The sequence below is a fragment of the Danio rerio genome, chromosome 14 (genome assembly GCF_052040795.2).
Source record: "Danio rerio strain M-AB ecotype USA chromosome 14, GRCz13ab, whole genome shotgun sequence".
In the NCBI taxonomy this organism is placed as follows: domain Eukaryota; kingdom Metazoa; phylum Chordata; class Actinopteri; order Cypriniformes; family Danionidae; genus Danio; species Danio rerio.
In genome coordinates this window covers 45,063,140-45,088,822 of record NC_141034.1, presented here as the reverse complement: position 1 = coordinate 45,088,822, position 25,683 = coordinate 45,063,140, and the positions used below count along the sequence as shown (strand labels likewise).

Below are 25,683 nucleotides of genomic sequence, written 5' to 3'. Positions count from 1 at the left end.
TATATATATATATATATATATATATATATATATATATATATATATATATATATACATACATACATACTTTTTCCATTAGATCTGCAGCTTTATCACTTTTATTTATCACTTTATTGAAAAACACATGAGCTTCTTTGATGTTGCAGCTCTTATTGTATTTGAGGACGCATGATGTGACTGGAAATGAACACTACGCCACATATTGCACACGGCCCCTGCAGCTCTACAGGGCCAAAGGCAAACCTTACATAACTTTTGATAAATGCTATGAATGCCAGTTATTTTAGGCCAGTTGTGTCAGCTATAAAGTATTTTATGATGCATTATAATCGAGGAGTGCCAGACCTGCAGCAAGGAGAGTACGACTTTGTGTGACTTAGTTTAGAGCCTGGTAGTTTTATCAATGTCTGTCAGGCGAGATAACTAGAGGCATATATACTGATTGCCTTAATTTACTGCTAATTCCTGCATATTGAGGAATATTAGGTCAATCAGATTTATATGCTGGTTCTTAAGCGTGTATTCAGTTGTCTTGATTCATTGGTTTTTATTGTGTGAGAGCGTAATTAAAGGGAGAGTACAACCTAAAATGAAAATTGACTCACCATTTACTCTCCTTCAAGTGGTTCCAAACTTTAATGGGTTTACTTATTCTGTTGAACACAAAAGGAGGTGTTTTGAAAAATGTTAGAAACCTGTAACCATTAACTTTTATAGTCAGAAAAACAAATACTATGGAAGTCAACAGCGACCGGTTTTCAGCATTTTTGTCCAAATTACTACTTTGGTGTTCAGCAGGAAAAAAAAGAAGTAAGTCAAACAGGTTTGTGGCTAGTGAATTGTGAATAATCCATGACAATTTTCAGTTTTGGGTAAACTATACCTTTTATATCTATATCCTATGTAAAAGTTGAACAATTTTTCTTGCTTGGGCATATTTAGGATAGCCTGTTAGAGTAAGTCTGCAGAAATGTTTTAATATACTTTAAATATGGAGCCAGATCAGTCTCAAAAATAATACATTTACAAAATAAAATTCATACATCCACAACATAAGTAACAATTACAAAATCAAGTTCAAAACACGATTCATAAATGCACAAATCCAATTTGTAAATTCAAAACAAGATTCATAAAATACACAAATACAATTCATAAGTTTAAACGCGATTCATAAAAACACAAATTCAATTAATAAGTTCAAAACACTATTCATTCATTCATTCTTTCATCCATTCATTTTCTTGTCGGCTTAGTCCCTTTATTAATCCAGGGTTGCCACAGCGGAATGAACCGCCAACTTTTCCAGCAAGTTTTTATGCAGCAGATGCCCAACACTATTCACAATATACAAAATTTCCAATTCGTAAGTTCAAAACTCTATTCATATTGTACACAAATACATTTCGTAAGTTCAAGCGTGATTCATAATATACACAAATCCAATTAGTCGATTCAGAAATACAAACATCCAATTTGTCAGCTTAAAACACAGTTCAAAAATACGTAAATCTAATTGATTTGGTAAAAATGTTTCAGATTTTTACTTGTGAATACACAAAATGTATGCTGTGTTTGAATTGTGTTTTGAATTTACACGTCAGTTAAAGCTGCAGTGTATCAAAAAGCATTACACAATAAATACATTTTTTAATGTTAATATTTAATTGAAGTTCTTTCATCTTTATAAAAAAGTTCTGTATAGTAAAAAAAACATTTTTTTAAATTATTAAAATCAATGTTTGGGGAAACGCTTTACAAGTGCAATACTTAAAAAAAAAAGTAATAATAAAAAAGTTGGTTTAATTAATTTGCTTTTAAAAAATAAATTGCAGAATTAAAATGGTCATAGACGCATTGAATCCCGCACGCAATGAGAAAATAAGATGGCAGAGCCTTACATCTCAGCTAGGGAAATATTCTTATTATTCTGAACACATGGAAGAAACGGAAAAGATGATTATCTGAATGGACAATGCTTTGATTTTTTTAATAAAACAAAAAAGACAAAAGCGGCAAATGTTTTAAACTTTCATTATATATAGCTCTGGGTTCAGGAAGTTCTCAGAATCCTACAAACATTTTTAATGTGTTTTTTTTAAGGTAAATTAAGGTCATACAATGTGTTGTTAGTTGCAGAGCTCGTCTATTTAAAGGAAAAAAAATCCTGCAAGTTCTGTAAGAGATTAAGCCTTAGCCAGGTCAGAAGAAGTAACGCAAAAGTTACTCAAAACTAAGATAACGCATTACCTACCATCAAAAGTAACAAAGCAACGCAACTAGTTACTTTTTTGTGGAGTAACTCAGTGTTGTAATGCATTACTTTCATATGTAACTTGCCCCAGCACTGATTAAAACGTTTTTCACTGTAAGATTAAAACAGTCCAACTATAGTCCAACTCTTCTAGTTATTGTCATAATAACCCAAGTGCTTTTTTTTATTTTTCATTTTTATAGGTGTAAGCCTGGCGTTTAAAACGTCACAATATTTTACAGTATCTAAAACAATGACACTCACTTTGGATTGTGTGTAGAAGCGCAGCTTTTTGTTCATGTGGACACCTCATGCAGTTTGTGTCCAGACCTGTTTTGGAATGCTCTCGACGTTTAACAGCCAGCTTCAATTTCTTTCTGCCCACAGTTTGTTCAGATTTTTAACTTTGATTTGAGGCATGAGTTTGATTTTCATGTATGATTTGTTTTTTCTCAAAAGCCCTTAAGCGCCAATAAAGTAACTTCAAGTATCCCAGACTATATTTTGTTTCTATTTCACTGACGGTGAACTTTGAGTTTTATTGCTTTACGGTTAATGGAAATCTTGTGATGACTATGGCCTTTCTATCGACACTATATTTTAGGCTGTCACTGTCTGTTTGGGGCTCCTAGATTTTTTTTTATTTTGAAGCATGCAAGTGCACATCAGGCATGTTTTTCTGCAGTATTCAGGTTGCATTTTTTTCCCTCCTTGCGCAGACATATGCTGTGACATGTTGGTATTGGTATGAGTGTAAACACATCAAGGATGGGTGAGTCAAGATGGCGGGGGTGGCGCTATTTCACAACACCGCATATGTCACCATAGACCAAGGCATGATAAAAAGTGCCTGAAGAGAGCTGGAACATCCCCATTTGTCAAGGGCAGCACTATCAGTGAACAAGCCTTGATTTATACCCAAGTACCATGGCAGAACTAAACTGCCGTTGATTTAAAGAATGTTGAATTCTGGTGTGTGTTTTAAAACAATGAAGGCTTTATTGTGAAGATGCCACAAATATGATATATTCTGAACATGGTCAGATGATTGTAAGTGAGAGGGAGATGCAAACGCTGAGGAGTTTATAGTTCGGGATGAAAGCCCTGAGCTTCTCCAGTCTTGTCATGCTCTGAATTGTTCCTGCATAGAAGCCAAAACATTTCATCTTTGTACTGAAATATCTGAGATGTTTTTCAAATTGCATGATGTGCAGCTGGAGACTGCACAGATCTAGGATATATTCTCTTTATTCCAGACACTTGGTCCAATAGTACGAAAAAAAAAACAAACACACAATATACATTAAAAAAGACAGTTATGCCACTATTTCATCAAAGGAGACTGATAACTCACCTCAGTAGGTTAAAATGCTATTCTGAGAATTCTCCAATTATCAGATAATTATAGGTTGTAGGTTTTGCTTAAAGCGAATTGCATAAAGTTATGCATAATTTACTGTTATTACTATAGTACTAGTTCTCTGGTTCTTCAAATTAGGTATTTAAAATGAGCTAAATCAATTCAATTCTTGAGTTTTTTCTCCATTGTTTTAAGTTTATTCCAATTAAATTTGTAAAAACAATCAAGTGAACTTAATTGATTTGTATTGGGACAACATCAAGGAATTGTGTGGAACGCAGCGTATTTTACAGTGTATGTTGTCATGAATGAAAATATATTTTTTAGACATTTTACCTTTTCCATAATTTAATATTCATGTTAAACATAATAGACTTTTTTTTAGCAAGTCTAAATCATCTCAATATATATTTACCATCCATATTTAAAAACACATTTTTATTTTTCACTAACTAACTAACTACTTAGACAAAGTTTTACACTCTAATATATGCCATTTTTCTATTTTCAGGCATAACATGATAATAAATATCCTCTTGACTGAATTAAACATCATAATATATCATCCCTATTTAATATTGTTCAGTTTAATTCAATTCAGTTCAATTCATGTTTATTACAATGTTGAAATTGCGTCAGTCTGATTTATAGAGTTGAAGTTCAGTTCATTTCATTTCAGTGTGGATTAAAGTTCACTGCTGAAAGTCCAAACACTGAAGAGCAAATCCATTGATGCGCCGCTCCACAAGTCCCAAACCAAGCAAGCCAGTAGTGACAGTGGTGAGGAACAAAACTTCACCAATTGGCGAAAATGAAGGAAAAAAACCTAGAAAGAAACTAGGCTCAGTTGGAAACGACCATTTCTTTTATGTAAAGTAAAAGTCTTGTGCAGAGCTGCAGTCTAGGCGCTGGAGGCTGGAGAACAGTGGATGTCCATCGTGGTTTACATCGAGTATGAAAACAATAATAACTATATTAGAGTGACTATGAAGGTTCTGTTTATTAAAGTAGAATCGGCCGCACGCATCCTCTCTGGTAAACGCACAGCTCACGGTCAGCTCATGTTTGATTTTGCGCCCACGAATACATCATGACATGAAGACAGAAATTACATTTTTGGCTGAATTATACCTTATAAACACAGTATGTGACTCTTTCAACTTGGCATGATCCGATATAACATTCTGATGGTATGATAAGCTTGGATAAAAATATCACAGTTTCGCAGTATTGTGATTACTGCTTTAAAATATATATATTTTTAAATGTCTGGGTAAACAAACAAGATTTTTTTTTCAGATTTAAACAGGCTGCATCCTACATTGCATACTTCCATACTACAGAGTATGCCTAAAACGATGCGAGCCGAATAGTATGTCTGAATTCACATAAATCGAAAAACAATATGCAAGTAGTACTTGGATAACCTACTTCTTCCGGTGAAATTCTGAAGTGTGCATCCAATGGATGCTAAGCTATCTCATGATGAACCTCCAGAGAATTGTGGATGTGTCACTTTGGAGCAGCAAACGTCTCAGGCTAAATAATTCAAATAAATGATTGACTTCGGCGCCACAGTGGCGCAGTAGGTAGTGCTGTTGCCTCACAGCAAGAAGTTCACTGGTTCGAGCCTCAGCTGGGTCAGTTGCTATTTCTGTGTGGAGTTTGCATGTTCTCCCTGCCTTCGCGTAAGTTTCCTTCGGGCGCTCCGGTTTACCCCACAGTCCTAAGACATGCAGTACAGCTGAATTGGGTAGACTAAATTGTCAGTAGTGTATGTGTGTGAATGAGTGTGTGTGAATGTTTCCCAAAGATGGGTTGTGGCTGGAAGGGCATCCACTGCGTAAAAACATGCTGGATAAGTTGGCGGTTCATTCCACTGTGGCGACCCTAGATTAATAAAGGGACTAAGCCGAAAATAAAATGAATGAATGAAGGATCGACTTCTGCTGTCTTTATTAGTTTCAAAAACACAGATTTCTCTACAAATTAAAACAGCATCTTTGTATATCTTTTCTGCTGAAAATACTGTTGTCCTAAAAAACAAACTGAAAAAAATCTTAAGAACGACAATTACAATAAGAACGGTATAACAGATTTTTTTTAAAACCTTGACTTTTCCAAAAATGTAAAATGGTTATTGTCCCATGCCTACTTTTATCACCCTGGAGGTGTCCACATTGCTGAGCAATGTATATAAAACCATGTAAAGACTTGTGTGACCGCCTTTATGCTTCTCTCTTGACCATGAAAATATAATTTGCTGAATTAAGATTGAGTGGGGGGTCGAATCGAGATCGTGATCTTTTTTTGATTATTCATGCAGCCCTATTATAGTCCACACCAAAACACAATATTGTTTTTCTATGCATATACACTGCCATCCTGTCATCTCTTTAGCTTTCAATGCTTGCTCACTTTCAAGCAGGATTCCGATTGGCTCTCTATGCTGTTATCTTAATCATTCAACAGCTGGAGGAAAAAAATAAAAGATTTTGAAACCAATTTCAACATATATCGTGTTTCATCATACACATAAACTCTCCTAGTCTTTCATATAGTAAACAACAATTTATAAGAAGCAGCTTTATGTAAGCATTTTCTACAGTTAGCAGTATGGGTGAAAGGATTTCAAATAACCTTTTCATTTCAGGCCATCAACATTTTAAAGTACATTTGTCATTTTAGCCTTTGTGGCAATTTCCTGTCCTGTTTTCACAAGTCTGACGTGTCTTCCTATCTGTGGTGTGCGGCCTGTTGCCACATAGTAGAAACAGATCATGGGGAAGAACATTTTTAACATTTTGCAGCACACACCATATGCCTTTTAAGAGGCCTGTCAGTTAGGGTCATCTCGCTGCTGCTGGTAAGTCACAATTTGCTTGCTTTTCCTTTTGTCTTTTTTATAAATCAGCCCTTCTCTTGTCCGTCAGCATCCGCACCAATGCCCGAGGACATTACATCCACATAGAGGAAATAGCAAAGCGTTTAGTAGCAGGAGATGAACTCTGAGAGTGAGATGCGTGATAGAGGAAGTGAGTAAGTTCTGTTCCTCATGTTGTTTTCTCAGTAATTAACCCCAGTCTGTGACATCCACGGTGAACAGGAATAAAATCTTATTGTTTTCTTTTGCTTAAAGTGCATATTTAAATCAGATCTGTGCTGCATATGTGAGCTTTTGATCTTGATGGTATTAGTCGATAATATTGTGTGCGATTGTGCCTGCGATTATATCAGAGATATCTAAGATGTCTGAAGGTGTCTGGAGATGCTTTTTTAGCATTTCTGAGAACCATACTTGTTTTTTTCTTCTCAGAAACAAACCGCATGATCTGAGGGTGATGAAGAAGGGGGTTCGGTGCAAAAAATAGGGGCTTTTAACCAAAAACCGTGCAAGTCTGCGTGCGTTTCGTACATCATGGCTACATTGTAAAGCTGTATTTTTAATAATGTTACCAGCTCAGTTAAATGTAAGTCTAACATGTCAAAACACATGAAAGTGAGAAATGCAGAGTCTAAGAGGAAGGGGAAGAAATTTCCACTCTCAAAATGAGAGAGAAGTGTTTGGTGCTTGTGGTCTAACAGTCAGGAAGTAGCAGAAACCGACTGCTCAGTGATGCATTTCCTGTCACAGCAAGATTCACAGGTCAGTTGTGCCTGTTCTTTTTCCATTTAGTTTTGGGGTTCATTTAGCTTAAAGTAGTTTGTAGGTGTTATGTGTCCTTTTAAAAATTCTATTGGAAAGTAAAGATATGTTTACACAACAACGTGTTTAAAAATCAAACACTTTTTTTTTCCTCTGAAATATAAAAAGTTCACACAAGAACTAGTAAACATTCTGTTTTATACATGCCAGGCCAGTAGTTGGCGATGTTGGAGGTCATATGACACATACAGTTCTGTAGTCTGTTGTTTTGGTTCTCAAATGCCTATAGACATGTATTATAGACTATATAAGTGCCTGTCCTGTAGGTGTTATGCCTGCACAATGTATCATTTTAGCATTGATATCACAATGTGTGAATCCGCAATAGTTACATCACAGGATTTGCAACGTGGAGTCAAGACTATAACTGATCAGGTACAATTGTGGGGTCATTTCAGTTTAACTATACAAAAAGTGAAAGTTTATCAATTTTGTGGGTGTTTTTAAGCCCTGAGACCATATAAGCATGTTTAATATGTATTTGGAAGTAAAGGTTAAACCATACTGAAAACTTTGTTTGCTGTTTGTTCAAACTACTTATTTAAAATGAGCTGAAACAACACAATTCTTGGATATTTTTTTAATGGGACAACTTGTTTAATGTTCAATCGACTTAAATTTGTAAAAATAAAAAAAATACGTTAACAGGATATACCCAAATGTCCAAAACTTTGTATTCTAAATATTTTTTTCCGAATACAAACACTTTTACTAGTTCAGATAAGAAAATGTTAACTTTCTGTTTATTACATGCAAAACTTATAATAGCTCGCTTTGGGGAAACATACAGAAAGCCTGCATTTTGGACAATGGTTGCAGGAATTCTCAAATTTTTGGCTTTAGAAAAATTAACTTGTGTGTATATATATATATATATATATATATATATATATATATATATATATATATATATATATATATATATATATTTGCATATATAAGGGAATATCTGTATATTGTATGTGAAGGACAAGGACATTTTTACAGTATGTCTAATACTGATAATATTTTTTTCTTCTGGAGAAAGTCTTATTTGTTTTATTTTGGCTTGAATAAAAGCAGTTTTTTATTTTTTCAAAACAATTTTAAGGTCAAAATTATTAGCCCCTTTAAGCTTATTGTTTTTCGATAGTCTACAGAACAAACCATTGTTTTACAATAACTTGCCTAATTACCCTAACCTGCCTAGTTAACCTAATTAACCTAGTTAAGCCTTTAAATTTCACTTTAAGCTGTATAGAAGTGTCTTGAAAAATATCTAGTCAAATATTATTTACTGTTATCATGGAAAATATAAAATAAATCAGTTATTAGAGATGAGTTATTAAAACTATTATGTTTTTAAAATGTGTTGGAAAACTCTCCGTTAAACAGAAATTGGGGAAAAATAAACAGGGGGTCTAATAATTCAGGGGCTAACAATTCTGACTTCAACTATATATATATATATATATATATATATATATATATATATATATATATATATATATATATATATATATATATATATATATATATATAAAATAGTTTTTTATTTCTTTCTTTTTTATTTTTTATGTATTTATTTTTTATTATTATATTATTTTATATATTATTTTTTATTATTTTGTATGTTTGGTTTTGATTTCTGTAGTACATGTTAACTGAATTTAACATAAGTTAACTTAATTCCTTCATGTTGTCCCAACACAAATCGATTGTGTGGAACACAGCAGTATTGAAAGCTCATTTGGGCTAAAGGAATTATTACGTTTTTATCTTTAATAAAGATTAATTGTATTTATTTTTTTGTACTAGAATACTTTTCGACTCTTTCACTGGATCTGTGTTTGGATTTTGGTTATTATATTTTATGCAGATGCACTCATCCCATTCAATCTAAAACCATTGATAATTTCCAAATAGAACTATTCAAGTAATCTGCTGAAATGTATTGCAATAGAAATCGCATAAATATTGTAATGTAAGTATTTTTCAATATCATAAGGCCCTAGACATGTGCTATGTATGCGTATGATGTTGTTGTTTTCATAAATTATGAATTTGATTCATATGATTCAATCATAAATGATTCATCCCAACCAATTCAAAATTATAAATCCTTTCCAAATAGAGCTCTTCAAGTTATATCCTGAAATATCACAATATAAATTGCAGAAATGTTGCAATGTAAGGTATTACCAATATCATGCAGCTCTAATAGACATGTATTATGTATCCGTATGATGTTGCCGTTTTCATAAATGCTGAATGTTTGGATTCAACCCAATCAATTCAAAGTTATCAATCATTTCCAAATAGAGCTATTCAAGTTATATGCTGAAATATTGCAATAGAAATCACAGAAATATTGCAATGGAAGTTTTTTCAATATCATGCAGCCCTAATAGACATGTATTATGTAAACTTTTGATGTGCATTTTGGTAGTTTAATTCAGAAACAGTAACATTTTTAAATTAGCACTTTAAAGCTTAATTTAAAACACAATTGGTGTGCAAATGTACTGCCAAAACTAATACAACTTTTTTTTATGTTTTTAGTTTAAAGAGCTGTGTAGTGTAAATGCACACTGAACTAAGCCAATTTACGTTGCTGTGGATATTGTTTGCAAAAATCACATTTCCATATTTAAAGGTGGATGCTTTCTGTCATCTTCAATCAAGCTTCCATCTGGCAGAAATGGCCACAACTGGTGTTAGACAAGCGTCTTTAGGCCCTAATGAGTTTAGTGTCAGGGATTTTTGCCTTCACCTGGCTTCAGTCTCTGCTCGTCAGCCTTTAATGTTTGGAGAGATAACAGCTCCTGTCTCAGGTGGGTGTGGGCCCCGCTAGACTGTTTCTAGCGCCTTGAGGCGGAGTGGAAAAGTACAAGACTTGCAAGATCAGATTAAATTTGCTTCATCTCCTGCAAAAGGTAGCAAAAGGTAAAGGCTTTTTTTATATCTTGGTTTTAGCATGACAGACTTAGTGGGTTCTCGAAGCAACACGTTTGTCTCTCTTTCCCCTTCCTTCACAGTTTTTATCATGCATTTCTATTCTTACATTTTTATTTTATGTTGTTATGGCGCTTATATTTTATACACAAATACGCATTTCGTCCAGATGGATCGAGCATTTTGTAACACTAATAGTCTTGCAAATAATTCCCAGAGTGGAAAAATCTGAAAAGGACACTTGCATTTTAGTGTGTTTAGTGTTTATTTTATGAGATGATGATGATGATGATGTCATCAGCATCAGGCAATGCTATGTATCTGAAATCATCCCCTAAAGTCAGGGCCTGACAGAATCTGCTGATATTTTTTTCTATTTCTGTGGAGAATTTAGTAAAAACTTAATATATGAAATAATAAAAATAATACCTTTTTACCTTTTATTTAATGTTTACAATGCAAATCTAATTAGATCCACTTATTTAATAAACAAAGCAAGTTTTTTTCATATAATTTATCTACTACAAGACAGAAAGTATCACTTTACAAACTGTATTGTAGATAAATAATTTGACCATTTTAATATCAATCAATAATTTTATGGAAATTAATTTAAAAACTGAATAAATATAAATTTACACTCATTTGCACAAGTACATAAATAGACTCAACGATGGGCCAAAAATCTGCGGAAATCTGCGCGTGCAGATTTCGTGTGGGCCTACCTATATCTCTTGCACTATTGCCTACTTATTAGACACTTAGAGAGTGGATATAAACAAATGAGTGAATTTGAGTCTGGGTGCACCAAAAGGGATGCCTCTTTTTTTAGTGCTTTGCGGGTTGATAAATCCATCAGATGGATTAGATTTTCAACTAATTGGTCAGATCCTGTGATAATTCTTAGCGAGTTGTTTGTTAGTGAAAGTATTTCGATTCATGTTAATTTAACAATTACATAATTACTGATTTAGAAACTCTCGCAGTGCATTATGGATATTTTCCAGCTGTTGAGTGTACATCATTTGTACACCATAGACTGTAAAAATATGGAAAGGATATCCGTGATGTCACCCATAGGTTTCTAAAGAGCGCAAATCAAGATTCAAGTGGGCATGGCCAACTGTCACCATTTTGTTTCTCTGACCAGGGGTTAACCAAAAAAGGGCAAAAAGGCAGAAAGGGATAGCATTTTGCTTAGACAGGCTTTTCTTAGGAATAAATGTCTAATACTTCATTACCTGCGACTGGTTTGTGTTCTGACCACATACACTTGATTGTATACTATATCAATAAAATGTTTAGTCCTTTAAAAACACTGTTATCATACACTAAGCATTGTTTTTATGATGTTTTTCTACAGGAAAATGAAAAAGCAAAAGCGCAATAAAAAAATTAAAGCGCAAATTACTTTAAAATACTTTAAATATAGTCTGTGTTAGTAAATGCAAGGCTATTAATGAAATTTAGACATAACACTGTATGACAACGTTTCAGATGACTGTTCTAGAGCCTGCAGCTAATCAGTCTGTCAGATTCTGGAGTGCATTACAGGTCTAAAAAAACATTATAAACGATAAATTATCTTAAATAAAACAAATACATTTGTAGCTATGGTTAAAGGAAATAAGAATTTTACTCACCTGTATAAAACCAAATAAAACAAAACAAAAATACAATATATTTGCTAAGTTCAGCGGCTAATCAGCCGGAATCAGCCAGGGTGAAGTGATAGCGACCAGCAAGACCTAGCTGTCATTTAAGTAGCCATGCTCTTAATTATGCAGACTTAATATAACTTAATATAAACAAAACGAATGAGTTCTAAAAAATTGCACCCCCTCACAGTTGTCATGAAGGGTAATATTAGCTATATGCACCAAAATAATTTTTATACTAGGCTGTAAACACCTTTTTTTTGGCCATTTTAACAGTGGGCTTAATAGAAATCTGCTCTATTTTGGAGCCAGGCCTAGCGGAATTTCGATGAATTGCAGTTTCAGTTACTTCCCTATTAGATTCATAAGGGAGAGCAGGATGTTGCTGCTTGTTGTACACTCGTTATTGTGTTGCATTGTGGGATTGATTGAGTGCACTGTAGGACATGCACTTAGATTTTGCAAATATAGTTCACTATTTAAGAGCGGTGTTGTATACAGCTCATGTGTATGTGCACACTACAAGTCTTCTCCATTTTTTTATGTGTTTCTGTGGTAGAATATACTGGTCTGGCATTTATACTTCATGCATTTTATTCAGTTTCTGTAATTTTGTTTATACGCTAATGTTTGCTTCATGTTTACAGAATGTTTTTTAAGATTACAGCAAAAAAAAACAAACAAACAAAAAACAAACAAACAAGTGAGACAGGGAAACCTCTGGATTTGTAAGGTGGATATAGTGTAAATCGTCGTCTACTGTGTCACAATAATGTGTAGTGTTGTTGTAGACTGAGGTGGCCGTGGGAGTTGCTAGCTGTGCTTCTCTCATTAATTGCCATCTCTCTTGTTCTGTTGAATTAGCAAACATTGGCCTCGCAGGCCCTTGACCTTTCTCCCTGATGTATAATGCACTCTTCTCCACTTCTGCGTGCAGCAAAAGGGTGTGTGATGGTGATACTTTCACATCACTTTTAGAACATAAGAAAGACAACCTTTTTTTGATGTACTGTAATGATGTCAAATACCAGCGCTGGTACTAAAAAAGACAGGTACCCTGAACTGTGTCTGCAGTATTCGGTTTTGCACCTTTGCTTTTTACTGACAGGTGGTTTCTTTCGAGCATGCATATTCAGATGCTTAGCCACAATTACATGCACACTCATAAAGTAAAGAATATTGTGTGTGCATGAGCAGTCAAAAGCATGTTTTGGTCTTGGTGAGCTATTAATGTGTAAGAAGTCAGACTAGAAGTGTGCATTTTGCTGATGTCCACATGGTAATTGATATAGCAGTTATATTATTATTATTATTTAATCAAACACTAATAGTGACAAGACAATGAGAAAACCAAATATTGCTTCAAATGTATTGTTATTTTTAATTATTTGATTACTTAATACATTGTAATTGTACTGCCAGATTGTAAATATTGAGTTGAGTTATACTTTATTGCCTTTATCTTAACCTCAAACAGCACATTTGTTTTAGACTCAGTAGATGTACAAAAATGTCAACATGAGATGAGATTTAAAAGACCTTTTAAGGTAATTTACCATTTAAAATGCTAACAGACACTGGTGTAAATTACTTCTTGTAACAATTACTTATGGCAAGTTCAGACAGCATGATTTTAGCCCCGATTTTGACTCACCGACAGGTTTCGAGAAATCACAGACAAATGCCTGAAATCACAGGCAAATCGATGACCATTCACGTGAGTAACAATCACATAGTGTGAACTATCAAAGACGCAATCTGAAAAAATTGCAGATGAGGCGCCAACACCTATGAGATATTTGGTGATTCAAAATCATGCCCTGTGAAATGTATTCAGATTGAAAATCTGATTATCACCGATTATCTACAGTCTTTAGCTGCGTCCCAAATCGCATACTTATGCACTATTCTACGCCATTTTGTAGTATAAATAGTGTAAGTAGTGTGTTCACTCTGAAAACTCTAAAAATAATAAGTGCACTTTAATTACCTGGATGATGCACTCATTCAGCCGCTAAAATGAAGTGTGTAATGATGGACACTTTATGCACTCAACGACCGCAGGTTTGCTTACGTAGCGGAAGGGGCGGAGCTATAGGACGCACATGTTGGATAACTTTATTTATTTTGGATGGTGAAAGCAAAATTCTCCTACGAGACTGATTTTAGCGCCTCCCGATGGTGAATGCGGTTATACTCACGGCAGGTATTATTTGATAATTCGGTCGTTTATTTCACTGATTTGGCAACCGTCAAACGTCATCAGGGAAACGGTTTGAATTTCCGCTTAGTAAAAAAAACATTAGTGTGCCATTTGGGACGCCACTACATACATATACTATCCTGTTGAGTGTGTAAGTGCATAAGTACATAGTGCATGAGTGCATAGTGTATAGTGTGCCATTTGGGACGCAGCTATTGAGAAAGCAGCATCCACTAGTATGGGTACCTGCAGGTCAGTGGGAGGTTGGGGGAGAAGTAAAAAGAGCTTCTATTTGGTCTATTTGAACCCAAGAAATGCAGGAAAAATTTGTGTAAATTTGACAGGAGCACCTGTGTCTGTTTGATACGTCATCTGGGCAATACCGGGTTAAAAAAACATTTAGAGAATTTGCTAATTCTCTTCAAAAATCAGTGGAGCAACATAAGTACATTTTCTAGTCCACTCTACACCCTACCACCTTCTCATTATGTAGTTAATATCTAAAGATATACTACGTCACCTCACGTTGTTTCCATGTCACTTCTCATGTGTGCTTGGTTTGTGAGACGTAGTTTGTTGACCGATACAAAGTTGTCGGCGTTTCTTTCTATTGTAAAGTCATGCATTGTAAAAACCCCTGTCACCGATCCATCGTGCAGTGTAAACACAGCACCAACAGAATGTGAAAACATCTTTGATGCGACTACTTTGAAAATCGTGCAGTCTGAACTCCACATTATGTACTCTGAATTGCTTCCCCAATAGCAGTACTGAAAATATAACCTGATTTTGATCATTTGCTATTACTAAAAAAACATTTTAATGGTTTAAAACCATATTTACACTGCTGATGGTTGTTGATGAGTTTCTTGTTCGTTCTGGACAGTTAAACTGACTGCTGTTCTTCAGAAAAATCCCCAATCTCCTGCTGATTCTTCAGTTTTCCAACATCTTCTGCTGATTTGAACTCTTTCCAGCAGTGTCTGTATGGTTGTTATATCCATTTTTCTCACACTGAGGATGATTGGGGGACTCAAACACAACTGTTAAAAAAAGTTTAAACCCCCACTGATGCTTCAGAAGGAAACACAAGGCATTGAAAGCTGGGGGTGTAAACTTTTAAACAGGGCGATATGGCAAAAATGCAATCTCGATTAATTATTTTCCAAATTGAATAATAACGATACATATTTCGATGTCAGTTGTTAATGCTTGCATATTTAAAAGAGTATCCCGTTAATGATTGAAGCCACAAAAATTAGAAAGTCCATTAAAGAACATAACCTATTTTCAGTGGGCAGAAATATTTGGCAGCTGAAAATTCAGTACATCTCTAATATTAACACAATTTCAGATTCCTATTGTTGCACATTTCTGCTGTGTGATTGGCTCTTACATAGCTCAATATAGAGTAAAAAAGTCCAAAGCTTATCATTGTTATTGATGTAAATTTTATCGCGGTTCGATATAATATCGCTTATCAGCCCAGCTGTAGGATAAAGATCCAATTTTTTCTTTTGTTTCGTTGAAATATATTTTGTCTTTCATTTAGCATTGCCCTTTAGAAATAACAGAAAATACTTGGATCCATCCTGGAACACAAATTAAGTGCAATTTACCTTGATCTTCAGATTTTTTTGTATATGCAGTCTTATTTATTTAATTATTTTTTATTATGTGTATTCAACAAAGACAATCTTTTTTTATATTATTCATTTTTAAAAGAGCACATGAGTAGCCTATTCATCAACCTTTGTACTGTGTGATGTGAAACTTTATGTGTATTGCTGTTATTTATACTTAAAATAGCAGTTGATAGCTTCTGTCAGGGCTATTTTAATGGCTGTGACCATATTAAAGTTGACTAGATGAGTTTGTCCAACCCCTAAGTTCATTATCGCAACATTACAGGACTTCACTTGAGTTAAGCATCACATCCTCCCAGGAACTGGGCTAAAAACATCCATGCTCTGCTGAGTCAACCAGACAGACCCGTTGAAAGAAGCTTTGTCCTTCATATTGATTGAAAGCGTTCTGTTGGCATGATTCCACCCTCAGTGCCTTCTTCCATTTGCTGAGCGAGAACAAGCCTTAAAGGGATAGTTCACCCAAAAATGTAATTTACACATCATTTACACACCCTCAAGTGGTTTCAAAACTTGTTGAACACAACTGAGGATATTTTGAAGACCGCTGATAACCATTGACATCCATAGTAAAGAAAACAACTACTATGGAAGTCAATGTTTACATCTTTTTTGTGTTTAACAGAAGAAAGCAACTCATAAAGGATTGAAACTTGGTGAACTTTGTCTTTAAGAATTCTCGAAAGACACACATAATTGATTACGGGCTTACTAGAGGTGTTGTCAATGTCTCATGTCGTTGGTACAGTCGTACAGTGGTTGCTTTTTCAGCAAAAAACACTCAAGACTGGCGTGTTCTGAAATGCCAGGAATGCCCGTCCTCCTTCCTGACCATGCAGTAAAAGAGAGTCGCATTCCTCTCGCTTTTTCTTAGTCAGTGTCTCTCTGAAAGTATCCCAAGCTATTTTGAGAAGCATTCAAGACCAGTTTTTCTTAAACACACGTTGACATCACTATTACCATGACGTCACTCCCCACAGAGTAACTGGAGATGACTTCGCCCTCTCTAAAACCTCCATCTCGGTGATGTCATCTGAATATGGCAGCTCACCATGGAATCCATAAGTGTTCCCATCAAACCGTTCACCTACGTTAGATGGTCATTCATGTTTTGAATCTGCTCGCTTAGTGATTAAACTCCATTGTCAGGATGAGTCGCGTCTTAGTCATCCGCTTGGCTTAAATTACCTCCTTTCATGGTCAACACAGAGCTCAGCTGAGGACTCCACAGGGGTGGGTGGGTCGACGGGGTCAATAGGGTAAGATGCATTTGTACCTAATCACTCAATCCCCTCAAAACTGGTTATTCCGTCCAGCATTTTAGTCAGCGTCTTGCTGCATATTTACTTGTTTTGACAACACAGACTAGGCAATTTGCCAGAGCCGTACCAGCTGCTGCATTAGGACGATTACAGACTCTGGCGGACGTTTCTTCATGTACACCTTGTAGTTTCAGCCAGTATCCTTGGCAGGCTTCAGCTGTGGACTGATTCCATGCAAACCCCACCCTGGAGAGTGTTTGTGTAGTGGAGTTTTGAGTACTGAGTAACTCCTAAGTCCCTCCTAGGGCTGTGCGATATGATGACATATACTGTATGGACAAAATAAAAACTCTATCGTTTATTATGTGGTGTCACAATATACATTAATACTTTCATTTATATGAGTGTGATATTACATGGAGATGCAGACCGAAACCTGAATAGCTGCATCTTGAAAGTACTGCTTATTTTGATTTTATACACTGTAAAACGCAATAAGTTAAGGTAACTCAAACCATTTGAGGAAACAGTTTGCAGCAAACCATTTGAGTTAACAAATCTATATGAGTACTGTGAACTTACTACATTTAGGTTGAAGTACTGAGGTATTTAATTAACTCATTACCTTTAACACTGAGTTCAAAACTCCTTTCAAATGAGTAGAATTAACTTTTAGTCAAAATTTGAGTTAACTACACTCATTTCATTTGATAAAGTTGACGGTTGTGTTTTACAGTGTGCCACTATATGGGGATGCAGACCGAAACCTGAATAACAGCATTTTGAGAAAGTTGCAATCTTGAAAGTACTGTTTATTTTTATTTTATATACTGTAAAACCCAATAAGTTAAGGCAACTCAAACTGTTTGAGGAAGCCGATTGCAACAAACCATTTGAGTTGAAAACAAATCCATATGAGTACTGTGAATTTACTCTATTTAAGTTGAAGTAATGAGATATTTATTTAACTCATTACCTTCAACACTGAGTTCAAAATTCTATTCAAATGAGTAGAATTAACTTTCAGTCAATTTTGAGTTAACTCCACTCATTTCATTTGATATTTCAGTTGACTGTTGGGTTTAGTGTATTTATAAAAAGTAGTTGGACCTGAAATCATTAGTCTTTGAGGTGTTTTACATTTTGTTATTATTGATTTGAAATGTTTACATTTGCCCAGACATTTTAAGACCAAATCCTAATTCTACCCTTTATACCAGAGATGCCCAAACTAGGACCCGGGGGCCAAAGTTGGCCCATGGTAACTTTTGATTTGGCCCATTTGTAAAGAGAAGTGCAGTGATGGGAATTGTTTCGAGATTGTCAGTTCAAATGTAATATAATCATCTTTTTGTTTCTTTGCTTGTTTTATTGTTAAAGGCCTGAAATTAAATGATTCAATTAAATTATGTACATTAATCAGATTTAGTTTAAATACACACTGTCACTGACAATGCTGAGACTTTGGTGAGCAAATAAAGTAATAGGCAGATTCTGTTTGACTAGTCTACTCAGCATTGATCTTCGCTGTGTTATATATGTGATTGTTCATGTTTCTATTGCAATCGGGTAATATTTAAATAAGTTTTACTGCATTAGGTAATACAATTAGAAGTAATGGTTTCTATTTATTTTGAAATATTAGGCATTGTTTTTGGAAATAACCCATGACAACTTTAATGTAATTATATATTTTGGTAAATTTACCTTTGGGCCACGGCTCTCAATGATATTTGGTTTTTGGCCCTTCATACTAAAAAGTTTGGGAACCACTCCCCTTACCCTTACCCCTTGTATTGTGCGTTCACGTGAAGGGGTCGGGGTGTCCCAATTCTCTTTAGCTTGAAGGCGTAGGGCTAAGGGAAAGGACTAGATAGCCCTTAAAACTGCAATTTTTCATGGACCACACTCGAAACCAAGGGCTTAAGAAATTGTCCAGAATGTACAACGACAGCATGGCTGCACACGGAAGTAAGGAGATGCAAATTAGTATTTTTTGTCATTATTGTGAATTTTTACAACAAACAAGCACTTTTTAGTACATTTAAAGCTGTGTTCTTGTTTTACCGTCATGCTTTTAAAAAAAACAATAAAAAACACAAAATTTCGCTGTCTGTAATCCATGGTAATAACTCCTGTATAGTAGTCCCACAACATACTTTCACATCGGTCACTCAATGACACTGGAATACCCTGCCTGAAAAGTCAAGTGGCTGAGAAACACCTTTTTACAGTGTCTGGTATAATGTTAATGTTGTGTTCATGTGTTTGGATGAATATGGCCATGTTGTAAATGCACAGTACAGTTACAATCTTATTATATAAGCATTATATTTTTATGATAGCATGATATCGATGCCCACTATGACTTCCTGAAGATAAATACCAAAAAATAATGCAACTGGAATAATATAGCAGTCACCATTGTCGATTTCATATGAAGTAAGAGATCGCAATGACATATGATGACCGGTGTCCATTTACTCATTTCTTAGGGTTAAATTTTAAACCCTTCCCCTTCACACTCTGTTTCAAGGGGAAGGGGTAAAACATTTAATTGGGATTGGGCCTAAATAAAGTTAAATTTCAAGTGATCTAGAGCTGCACAATATAATGAATCAACATTGATATTGCAATGTGCACATCTGCAATAGTCACATCGCAGGTTGTGCAATTTTACATTTATATGTTGTGATTCTAATCAACCAGCAAAACAGATCAAAACACATGAGATTTGTGGACAATTTGACCATAATGGAGGGAAAGTTTATTATATGCATATACTTTTAAAGCTTGTGAATGTGTGAGCATTTCAGGAGTTTAAAGCATTCAGCCAGAAGAAATTTTACTATTTGTACCAATAAAAAATACTATTTTATTGAACAATTTATACAATTGAAACTATGTTATTTAACATTTAATTATTCAATGTGTGTACCAGAATACTGTTAGACTCCCTAGAAACCCTTACAGCACAGTTTATTTCACTTTTATATTTGCTATATTGTATTTATATGTGCTTGTAATATGTTTATTATATTTTACACATAGTTCAATCCTGTACAGAAACATCCTAATCAATCCATATAAATTTTATTTTTCAAATAGAGCTATTTAAGCCATCTGGTGAAATATGATCACATACACTACCTGACTAAAAGTCTTGTCGTCGATCCCAGTTGTAACAAATAATAACTTGACTTCTACTTGATCATTTGGAAAAGTGGTTGATTTTTTTTTCTTCTGATGAATCATCTGTTGAACTGAATCCCAATCATCCCAAATACTGCAGAAAACCTGCATGGACCCAAGATCCTCATAGAAATCAGTCAAGTCTGGTGAAGGAAAAATTATGGTTTGGGTTACATTTAGTATGAGGTGTGCAAGATATCTGCAGAGTGGATGGCAACATCAATAGCCTGAAGTATCAAGACATTTTTGCTGCCTATTACATTACAAACCACAGAAGAGGGCAAATTCTGATAGCGCTCCTTCTCATACTTCAGCCTCCACATCAAAGTTCCTAAAAGCAAAGTAGGTCAAGGTGCTCCAGGATTGGTCAGCCCAGTCACCAGCCATGAACATTATTGAGCATGTTTAGGGTAAGATGAAGGAGGAGGCATTGCAGACGAATCCAAAAAATCTTGATGAACTCTGGGAGTCCTGCAAGAATGCTTCCAGATGACTTTTTAATAAGTTATCTGAGTCATTGCAGATATTGCAGTGACTTTTGTCTATGTAAATTCACACCTTACTGTATTAATTAAATAATTAAAAACCAAGGCATAATCATATTTTATTTTGGTGAAATAAGTGTAATCTAGAGGCCTTTGCCTTTCATATAAGCCATTTCTGATACCAAATGATCAACTATAGAAGTCAAGTGATTATTTGTTGTTCATAAAACTTGGATAAGCGACAAGACTTTTGGCAGGTAGCGTATGAATCATTGTATATACTTTAAAATGTAAAAAAGTAGTCCCCTTTATGTGCTTAATATATATAAAATGACAATTGATTGAATTTACAAAAATGGTACTATATTATGAAATACATCTGTATGGGGATATGAGATGACTTGCATTATGATATAAAATCTTGGTCATATTGCCCAGCACTACTCTCTGCCTGAGATGATGATCAGGCCTTTGCTTTGGCCGGTTTGTTTGCAGCATATTTGGGACTAGGCAACTGTTGTTGCATCCCTTTGTATTGTTTTCACTCGTGGTGTGCGTGCCCTGCACGAGGTCTTGTTACACACCGCTGAGAATCAGCATGGAGATCTGCATGATGCGCGCAATCACAGATTTGCACGATTTTGCTCCCCACCAGGCTCATCTCTCGGTGTGAAATGTTCCTATCAATCCCATATCACACTTTCATTTGCCAGCGCATCACCGTCAAACGGTGTGAACGACTTCATTTCTCAAAAGCAGGGATGTAGACCATGGCAAGTTCGGCTAATAGAATTTCAAGCTGTGAGCTTGTGGCTTCAGCCAACGCAGCTGCAGATTGAGGTACAGAGAGCTTTTGAATAGGAAAGAAGAAGTGAAAATGACGTGAGGCCATTTTGAGCGGCTCTGTCAGGGAGGAGGCAGAACTCAGCCATGATCTCGCTCTGAGACTTCTGACCCTTGGTTCACGCTGCGGAGACTTCATGGGCGAGTGCTTTCCCAGACTGCAGAGGTAGGCATGACCCACTCCGTGTGTGGTCGTGGTTTGCCAGGGGTGGTCGTGATCATCATTTCTAGTACTTTTTTTTTGCTGATGAAATGAATGTCTAAAATTGTGCAGCTTGTTGAGAAGAGGTGCACTTCTACATTCAAAAAGCTCTAATTACACTATATATTTACCCTGAAGGAGAGAACTGAGATGTGTGTGTGTGTGTGTGTGTGTATATATATATATAAACCTGAATATTTGGATGAAAATGTTGGTTAAAGGGATAGTTTAAAATACAAAAATACAAATTCTGTCATGATTTACTCAACCATTACTGGTTTTAAACATGAGTTTTAGTGAATTTTGAAAACAAATAAAAATGAAGCTGAAAGCTGAAAACCTGTAACCTGTGACATCCATAGTATTTGTTTTTCCTACTATGCAAGTCAATGGTTACAGGTTTTCAGCTTTCTTCAGAACATCTTTTGTGTTCAACGGAGTAAAGAGGTTTGAAAACGCTTCAGGGTGAGTACATATTGAGTCATTTTTCATTTTGGGGGGAACTACCCTTTATTAATTCATTTTCTTTTCGGCCTAATCCTTTTATTAATCTGGGGTTCACCGCAGCAGAATGAACCGCTAACTTAAGCATATGTTTTGCGCAGCCGATGCCCTCCAGCTGCAACCTATCACGGAGAAACATCCATATATATTTGCTGCCATATATATTTATCATATAACATTATTAAAATTAATTTGTGTATATGTATATGTATATATATATATATATATATATATATATATATATATATATATATATATATATATATATATATATATATATATGACATGCATTTCTTCTGTAGAATAATTATAGGCTTGACCTCTCTATAATGACAAGTTTTATCTTGTTCTTGCTCTTCTGTAGAGATGAGGTCACACATGATTCAATTCAGTTCAAGTCATATTTATTTCTATAGTGCTTTTGACAATGCTGGTTGTGTCAAAGCAGTTTAAAGGAGACGAAGAAGGTACAGTGCAAATATAATGTTGGATATTTAGTGGAGCTGTAAATTTTCTCTATATTATTTTGCATACATATTTATGTACAGTTGAAGTCAGAATTATTAGCCCACCTGTTTATTTTTTCCCCCCCAATTTCTGTTTAGTGGAGAGAAGATTTTCTCAACACATTTCTAAACATAATAGCTTTAAATATTCATTTCTAATCACTGTAGTGTATCTTTGTCATGATGACAGTAAATAATATTTTGCTACATATTTTTCAAGACACTTCTATACAGCTTGAAGTGAGAATTTAAAGCTTAACTAGGCAGGGTAGTGTAATTAGGCAAGTTATTTTATAACGATGGTTTGTTCTGTAGGCGATCGAAAAAAAACTTAAAGGGGCTAATAATATTGATCTTAAAATAGTGTTTAAAAAATTTTTAAAAATGCTTTTATTCTAGCCGAAATAAAACAAATAAGACTTTCTCCAGATTAAAAAATATTACCAAACATACTGTGAAAACATCCTTGCTCTGTTAAACATCATTTGGGAAATGTTTCCAAAAAAAAAATAAAAATAAATATCGAAAAGGAGCTAATAATTCTGACTACAACTGTATATATATTTTTTTTCTTGTTAATTTGTTGGTATATAGTACCATTCAAATGTTTTGATACAGTGTAAATATATGAAGCAGGCAAATATTTAATTCATATTTACATTTACAATATTTTACAATTTAATATAATATTTAATGGAGCAGGCAAAATTCTTCCATTTTATCATTCATACATAACAAAAATATTCAAAATTTTGACTGTCCATATAGTGTCGTGATATTTAGAAGCATGTGTTTTGGTAAACCTCACCTAGAATGCATTGTTTTTTTTTTTTTGCACTTCCTTACGTAACGTGACTTATGTTTAAATTACTACTCCTCAAAGAGTTTTTTGTCTTGTCAATCTCTTGAAGTATAAGCGGACAAGCTCAAAACCTTTCAGACTACTTGTAATCAGATTAACACAAATGCATACCAAAACCAGGTGTAAACAGGCAAAATAAACTTCAGGATTGGCCTCTTGACCTGTCTGACCCCCTAGCAACCATCCAATACACCCTACCATCTACCAGCTCTTTATGGTGGCAATAATTGCTTCAAAGAGCTTGACCCAAGCAGAGAGAGAGAGAGAGAAAGAGAGAGAAAACTTTCAGTGGAGAGAGAGAGAGATGGGCTTCAGATAACACATCATTTCTGTTTAACGGAGGAAAGATTGTTTCAACACATTTTTAAACATAATAGTTTTAATAACTCATTTAACTGATTTTTTTATCTTTGTCATGATGACAGTAAATAATATTTGACTAGATATTTTTCAGGACACTTCTATACAGCTTAAAGTGACATTTAAAGGCCTAACTAGGTTAATTTGGTTTACTAGGCAGGTTAGGGTAATTAGGCAAGTTATTGTATAACAATGGTTTGTTCTGTAGACTTAAAAATATAGCTTAAAGGGGCTAACAATTTTGAGCTTAAAATGGTGATAAATATGGGGGGGCTAATATATATAATCAATATATAATTTGAGCAAAAATATTTCAATGTGTGTATCCACAATAGTCACACTGGAGGATTAGATTATTAATTAAAGATTAAAACATAAAGATATTATTAAATAGTATTTAAACTTGTTTATACAATGATAAACATGTTATTTTAGATGTGATTCTATACCTGATTACTGTTTGACCATAAAGCACTGTTTATTTAACAATTTTCTCTGCTCTGTTGTATTTATGCACAGTTGTCAGTTTATTATAATTTATGCAATCAGGCTGCATAGGAAAATACTTAACCATGCCAAGCTATTTAAATGAATGACATTTTTCCAAACAGAGCAATTGATTTGGTGAAGTTATATTTATATTGTAATATTTATATCGCAGAAAAACGAAATATTGCCATGTCTGATTTTATTTAATGTTTAGCAGCCCTAATATATAATGTTCTCCCAACACTCAACACCTGAATGCTTTATGATTTTGATTGTAATGTGAAAATGGGCTCCTATTTAAAAGCTTCTTTAGGATGAAAGTTAATTTGAAAAGCGCCATACAAATAAACTTGAACTGAAATGAGTAGTAACAGGCTTGACCTCTCTATCAAGGCAAATTTCATTTTGTTTCTTGCTCTACTGTAGAGACGAGCCCACACAAGACCACTATTATTTTAATTCAGTTCAATTCTTTATTTCTATTGTGCTTTTGACAATGTAAATCCAGTGTAGATTAAAAGAAAAGAGAGTGAGAGGGCCATAATGTTTCAGCAAAGCTTCAGCAATTCAGGCAGGCAGGAGAGTAGTGTATAATGCTGGTGTAGTTCTAGTTCAATTGAAACTGCTCAGTTCAGTTTAGTATAAATGTCACTGTTGAACTTTAGTTTACTTCATTGTAATGCAAATGTCACCTTTGAAGGCCAAAGAGAAACTTTAGTTGCCACATGTTGAGGAAGAGGCTCCAGCTGCTACATACAGGGTTCTTGATGGTTTCATTTGTTTGACTTCCCAGCAACCCACACAGACCTGTCTTTCCTATTCTCTTTAACTGCCACCATTAAACCCTCATACCCACCCTGTCTACCCCAACCCCCCATAGACACAGTACAACCCGGTATGCACTTGTTGACACTCACGCACTGTCCTTACAAAGCAAACAAACCCCACCCTGCCACAGAGGAGACATGGGTCGCTCGGCTGCCATTTTACACCCCCCGCCCCATTCAGTGGTTAGGCCAAACCTCTTCTCCTCTCCTCACTGCACTCGTTTAATCTTTAACCAGACTGTGGCCCTTCCTGTTCCTCCTCTCCGCCTCAGGGCTGGGCAGAGGGTACTCTTTCTCTCAACAGCATGTGATTGTTGTGTTTTCGGGTTTCTGTAGTCGAGCTGAGGAGTGAGGAGTGGACTTTGGATGAGGGTGTGTTCTGGGCCCTTC

General features: G+C 34.9%; 1 protein-coding gene across 13 annotated transcripts in view; it reads left to right on the top strand.

Moving 5' to 3' along the window:
• elf1 (E74-like ETS transcription factor 1) overlaps positions 1-25,683 on the top strand; it is a 104,670-nt gene that overhangs the window by 46,787 nt on the left and 32,200 nt on the right. The window contains 1 exon segment of one of the 13 annotated variants that reach the window (NM_131159.2): positions 6,445-6,480. The exons of the other annotated variants lie outside the window; for them this stretch is intronic. The gene's annotated coding sequence lies outside the window, so the exon portion shown is untranslated. 13 annotated transcript variants of the gene reach the window in all.